We start from the raw sequence: 7,409 nt of genomic DNA on the forward strand, positions 1-7,409 counted from the left end.
AGTTATCTTAAATTCAACAAAAAATATTTTGTTTTTATTGTTCAGTATTTCCTATATAACAGCTTAATTTACAAAACAACTTATATTTTTAATTGATTTATCAGATGCCATTATGTATTTGAAGTTTTTTATTGTGATTGAAAAGCTCTAATTGTGTTATTACACTATAATCACTAAATGATAACCTCTTACCCAAGTATGTAGTATCATAATTCATAAAATAATAAAAAAAAAATATTGGTTATGTAGTCAGACTTTATTTATGTTCCCTTTCAATTCAAATTTGACCAAATTTCATCCAGTTATTTCTGAAAAAAGTACACACAAAGTCATCTTTTACCCCGATAGCGAATGTCTTAGAGGTTTTAAGTTAAATCATTTTTTAGGAAAAAATTACGAGGTACATAAAAAGATTATAAATAGTAATCACTGTTTTTGCAGATCGAATAAGAGTCACTGACAGTTTAACTTTTGTAACAAATAATCAACGATAAAAACAATCTCTTACTTGGAACTCAACATGCGCATTTTGTTTATAACTGAGTACAAGAATATCAAAGTGTTGCATTTAAAATAATTTGAACTAACAAAAAATGTCAAAAGAAGTTGCAACAAATTTGAAATAATCATTGATTGTTGATGTTGATGTTGATTTTAGGTAAACTATTTTGATTTCGTTGCAAATTATCGTTGAACAAATCTCAAGAATTCAGTACAAAAATGAACCAATTAAAAAAATGTATAGAACAAAATATAGGATTTTAATTAATTTTTCAAATATTATAAATAAAAAACACAGAATCAAAATATTATCAACTGGTACGAATTTTCTCATACTGTATGTCTCACGCCAATATGACGGAAATTGATAATCATTGCAAATCAATGTATCTTTAAAAAAAAATGAAATATTTGTGACCTAGAAAATATTTTACTTGTGGATATTTGTTTTTTTATTATATTTTAAGTTTTTAGATATATTTTGATGGAGGCGCAAGATCATCCATAAAGTTTCGTTAAAATAAATTTCCAGATTAAAATATTTTCCATGTCACTGATATTTGAAAAGGACATCTTAAGCGTCTTTTCCACGGAGAAATTGTTTAGATACATTGATTTGCAATAATAATCTCCTTCAGCCATGGCGTGATGTCCATGTACGTCTTAACAAAAAAACAAAAAAAAGTTTCGTTTAAAATTGTCATTTAAAAAACAAGGTGTCTGTCACTGTGCTTCTTACAAATGTCAGCCTGAAAGTGAGCAAATTGAATTTTAATGTTCAATAGATCATTTAGGCCAGATTTTTTTAGTTATTCATACAAAAATAACAATTTAATATTTAAATTTATTAGCTTTGAAAAAAATATTTTCAAATTTGAGGTTAAGCAAGTAAATCCAAATTTACTTACAAAACTGTTCTTCTCAAAATGCCTCTAAAACTAAAGATATTTTTTGATTTCTGTTTCCATAACGTATTAAACTTGTAACCTAGAAACTTTTTTCCGTTTATTTACTTTACTTTACTTTTACTTAACTTATTTTTCTTGAGAAAAACATGACGCTTAGAGAGTATTTAAATAATTCTTTTTATCAATGTTTTAAAAATAATTAACTAATAATAGTTAACTAACTTTTGAAACATTTAAAAACATGTGGAGTCGGAGTCGGAGTCGGAGCCAACCATTTGTTGAAAGCTGGAGTCGGAGTCAGAGTCGGAGTCGGCTAGAGTTGGTAGGCCGGAGTCGGAGTCGGAGTCGGAGCCAACCATTTGTTCAAAGCCGGAGCCGGAGTCGGAGTTGGAGTCAGCTAATCTGAGAAAGCCGGAGTCGTTTGAAATATGACCCGACTCCGCAGCCCTGAAAAAATAATAAAATAACACATTTTTTAAAAGTAATCATTTTTTTTTTATTTATAATATGAGTATCAAACGATACGAAATTGTGCATGCATTTTCACTGATTTAGAGTTTTTTGATTGAAATACTCAAATTTTCACAAAATACCGTATTTTCTCGGAAATACTCATATTTTTATAATTTGCAAAATGGGCATCAAACGATTTGAAATTTTGCATGTATTTTAACTGTTTAAGAGTTTTTTGAAAGAAAACTAAAATTTTCACAAAATACAGAATTTTCTCTAAAATACTAATATTTTTATAATTCGTAATATGGGTATAAAACGATATGAAATTTTGCATGTATTTTAACTGTTTTGGATTTATTTGAATGAAAAAATGTAAAAATGTTTGATACTTATATTGCAAATCATTTTTTTTTAAAATCGGTATTTTGTGAAAATTTTAGTATTTTATTAAGAAAAAACTTTAAAAAGTGAAAATGCATGCAACATTTTGCATCGTTTGATACCCATATCTCAAATAAAAAAAATTGAGTATTTTTGAGAAAATACGGTATTTTGTGAAAATTTTAGTATTTCATTCAAAATAATCTAAAACAGTTAAAAAACATGCCAATTTACAAATCGTTTGACACCCATTATGAGAATTATAAAAAAGTTTGAGTATTTTCGAGAACATACGGTATTTTGTGAAAATTTTAGTATGTCAATATAAAAATCTAAAACTGTTAAAATACATGCCAAATTTAAAATCGTCTTACACCCATATTGAGAATTAAAAAATATTGAGTATTTTTGAGAAAATACGGTATGTTTTGAATTTTTTTGTATTTCTTTAAATATACTCAAAAACAGTGAAAATGCTTGCAAAATTTCGAATCGTTTGATACCCATATTACATCTCAGTTGTAAATAACAGTGGCCGTCTTACCCCCGCAAGAGAAGGAAGGATTGAAAAAGCATAATAGTAAAGAAAAGTTTATTTTAAAGATACCAAGTTAGGTCATCTCTGTGAAGAAGAAGCCAAACTAGGATCTGTACTTAGTTGGGGTTGAAAATAACGATTTATTTCGATTTTAAATAACTTTAACCTTAAGGTGGCCATCTTACCTCAATTTAACCTACATAAAACAAATGAAGCAATGTTTTTGTAGAACAAAATCATAATGACCTCGATTTTTCGGAAAATTTTGAAGGAGGAGGTGTATAAAAATAAAAAAATTAAATGTTTTGCAATGGTCTAGATTTGTAAACTTTAAAATTCATATTGATTAAAAAAAACATTGATGGATTTTTTGGTTTAATTATTTCCGAGGACCTTGATTTTTTTTCAAAGCTATAATGCCTGTCAAAGTAAAATTGGAAGGATAGCGCACCATTCTTTTTTGCTCTATTTTTGTGGAATTAGCCTAAGGTGTGACATGAAGTCTTTAAAAATATCAGGATGGTATATCTATCTGAAAAAAACACTAAACATTTATCGAGGCCATATTTTTGAAAAGATGTCTAAACGTCATAAATCTAAAAATCAATTTACATAAAAGTTTTTTAACTACACCCAAAATTCAGAATCGAGATAATCGTTCTCTCAAAATTTATTGAGGGCTCAGTACCAAAATCGATAGAATAATGGTACCAACTCACACCATCATAACAAATGAGTTCATTCGTTAGTAGAAATCAATAAATCTCCAACAAGTGTCATACATCGACTTCTGACTTCTCCATGGTCACCAAGCTGTGGTGGCCGAGGCAGCTAAGTCATTGGATTGGTTTGTCAAAGGTCTCTGGTTCGATTCCCGTTGTCGACACTTTTGGTTTTTTGTTTGACAGATGAACTTTTTTTGCAAATGAACCACGAGAGAATAGTTCAATCGCCCATCTCGAGCTGTGTTCTCTGCGTCCGTGAATGGTACCACTATTCTCTCGACTCGAGACCATCATTCTCTCGGACTAGCGCTGCCAGTTTTGGGTGTACCGTTCTCAGTTCAATCCTTGTAAAGATAAATCGATTTTAAAAATAATAGTAGTTTAGGCATCAAGTAGCAAAAAGAAGATTTTTTCAGAATGAATCGTACATTTATCCAACGATGTTTAAAACAAACAATTTTTGCAACTCCGAAAAATGCTTTTTTTGCAATTCCGTCGTGAAACTATTTACTTTTCCTGTCATTCTTGAACGCCGAAATGGCCTACTTTTCTGTACCAAAAATGACAGAATCGAATAGCAACACTTTTCAGCATTTGTTTCGAAAAGTAATACTTTTCAACATTTTTTTTTTATTTGAACGATTTATTGGCAAAATACATGAACATTTGACTTATAATTTCATTCAAAGGGTGTTATTTGAAATAGCGAAAATTGTTGTATGGAACTCGTAGCAAAACTTGATTTTTTCAGCACGAGTGGTACATTTATCCAAAGAGGTTCACCGAGTCATCTTTTTGCAACTTGTTGCATAAATTACCGTTTGCCGTTCCAAACAAAAAAAAATTAAAATAGTAGTTTATGCAACAAGTTGCAAAAAGAGGATTTTTTCAGCACGAGTCGTACATTTATCCAACGAGTTCACCGAGTTGGATAAATACGAAGAGTGCTGAAAAAATCAAGTTTTGCAACGAGTTCCATACAACATTTTTTGTAATTCCAAAAAGCACAAACTGAGTGAAATTTTATGTAAAATTTTCATGTATTTTGTCAATAAATCGTTTAAATCAAATAAAAAATGTTGAAAAGTGTTACTTTTCGAAACAAGTGCTGAAAAGTTCAACTTTTCAGCACCCATTTGAGTGCTGGAAAGTAGAACTTTTCAGCATTTGTTTTGAAAAGTGTTGCTATTCGATTCTGTTATTTTCGGTACAGAAAAGTAGGCTATTTCGTCGTTCAAGAATGACAGGAAAAGTAAGTAGTTTCACGACGGAATTGCAAAAATGTAACTTTTCAATACTAGTGCTAAAATGTAGAACTTTTCATTTCCCATTTCAGCACTCAGTATTGAAAGGTATTAATGTTCTATTCAGTTATTTTTGGTAAAGAAAAGTCGGCCGTTTCGTCACTAGTTTCCCGACGGAATTTCGAAAAAATGATTTAAAAACAGGGGTTATGGTCATTTTACATGGTCAAACATTTAGGCAAGGAGTTTTTTCTCAATAAATCTGCTTTCCACAAATAATGATGTTAAGAGTTGCTATAAAACTATAAGCTACTTGCATCAATCTCAAGAGAGCGCATCATTATATGATTGTCGTAGACGGCAGACATTGCATGCAACTCCTCTAAGTCTGAGCCGAGCAGCCGCCAAGATGTACAGCAGCGAAGTATGAGCAACCAGCCAACAGCAGCGGCAGCAGCTGCTTGCCGGAACGAAAGGAATAAAGCAAAGCTTAATATTGTTATGAGTTAACTAATGGCAATCGCGATAAGAAGCTGCAAATACTCCGTGGTGATGCTGTTTGCTGTGAAGTTGTTTATTTGTTTGGGAGCTATTTATTTTGCTAGGAAATTTAGATGCTTTTTTATCACATTTTCTGTTGTTTTTAATTAAAAAAAGTTTTTTTTATCATTTAATGTAAATCCATATTACTCAAGGTGAATCAATCAGCGTTTTCTAAGCTCGAGTCTCCAACAATCTGGTTCAAATCGAGGAAAAGAAAACTCTTTGTTTTTGTTTGTGCTTCAACTTTAAGGTGATCCAAATTCGACATGGGGTGCAAAAATGTTGAAAAGTCAAGCACTTTTTCACTCATCAACAGGCGACGATGATGTCTGGCAAGTATTACTTCACACCACCCATACTCCGTGCTTGAACAGCAAAAGCTCGCTCGATTTTCATTTTGCTTGTCGAGATTCCTGCTAATGTGACTGAAAAACACCCCAAAGTTGACGACACTCTTCAGGTTTATAAACTTTGAACGGCACCTGAAGCAAAACAGAGAAACTGTCTTCGGCAGATGAATTTCCAGCAAGTTTCGTGCCCAGAAGTACTTGGCCTGAAGTGACGGCGAAAGTGACGCCATATTCAGTTAAGTTTCAGGCTAAAGCTCCACTGTCGGTGGTGCCGTGACAGAGTGGCGGCGCTTTTTGTTGTCGATTTGTGTGGAATTGATTTTCATCGAAACTTCACGCCCAGTTTTCGCGTGACAAGCGGCCGAAATAATAAATCGTGCCCAGACGGACTTTGGAGGGAAACTGGCCAGATTTTGGGTGATCTTATGATTTTGACTGACTGGTTTTTTGAATTCAGTTTTAGATTTAGTTTGATCGACAATATATTTAATATACGTTACCCAATTGCTCGGACTTTGGTCCTGAGTAGATATATATGCGTGAAGGTGGGTCTAGGAGATCTAATTAAGAGGCAGTATTTGTAAATTCTGCTCGGTTTGTTCTAGAGGTCGTATCGAGGTGCTCCGATTTGGATGAAACTTTCAGCGTTTGTTTGTCTATACAAGAGATGAAAAACGAAACGAAACTATTGGCACTACGCCCCCCGGGGCATGGCCTTCCTCTAACGTGGGATTTCTGCTCCAGCGCCTCTGACGAGACAGGAGAAACCGGGACCGACGTTTTACTTCACCATCCGATAGAAGCTCAGTGGATAAGGCGGGAATCGAACCCGCGTCTCATAGCATCATCGGGATCGGCAGCCGAAGCCGCTACCCCTGCGCCACGAGACCCACCCTACTTCTGACTAACGTGAAATTGTCCGAGGATTCCGAATATGACAAAATTGAGACCAAAAAGTGCCGCTATGGAGGCCTACAGGGCAGAAACTAACGTTGTAAAATGTTTGTTGTAGAAAAATCGAAAAACTATGAGAAACACTGCGATTGGCCAAAAAGTTAATACCGTAGGCTTATAGTCCATGAAATTACCTATCTTTTGACCTATGGGAGTATGGGTGTTGGAGGCTGTTGCAAAAAGATATTAAGGTTTTTAAAAAATCAATTTTTAACAGTTATTTGCAAAAGCTATGAGAAAAAGTCAAGCCGATCCTGAATGTCTATGGCCCATTTTGAAGTGCTTCAAAAGACCTTTCAAATGCATCTACGAGAGTTGGAATTGATGGAGTTTTACGGAAATGCGAGAAATTTTAAGATTTTTTAGGTGTTTTGGACCTCAAAATTCGAAGCCCGTTGTACCCCACTTCCCTTTGTCGTAGAGGGCTCATATTTGGCATGAGTTCATCTCTTGTATAGACAAACAAACGCTGAAAGTTTCATCCAAATCGGAGTACCTCGATACGACCTGTTACACATTGGTGAAAAACTCGCTCTTAAGATGTTCAGTTTTCGAGTGATTTTAAAGCCTTTCCTCAGTAAAGTAAGAAAGGTATAATTTGTTTTGAAATTGCCTTAGATTTTATGTTAACATGTTATCATTACAAATATATTTCAAAATTTTTCATGAGGGTTAAACTATAATTAGCTGCCGATGCGAAAAAAACTAATATACCATTCTAATCAGAGATCACCTGATTTTATATGGTTTGATGATATTTGAATTATCATTACATCCGAAATTTCAGTTATAAACAGTTTAGAAGCTAA

Source organism: Culex quinquefasciatus, chromosome 1, assembly GCF_015732765.1.
Source record: "Culex quinquefasciatus strain JHB chromosome 1, VPISU_Cqui_1.0_pri_paternal, whole genome shotgun sequence".
Taxonomy (NCBI): domain Eukaryota; kingdom Metazoa; phylum Arthropoda; class Insecta; order Diptera; family Culicidae; genus Culex; species Culex quinquefasciatus.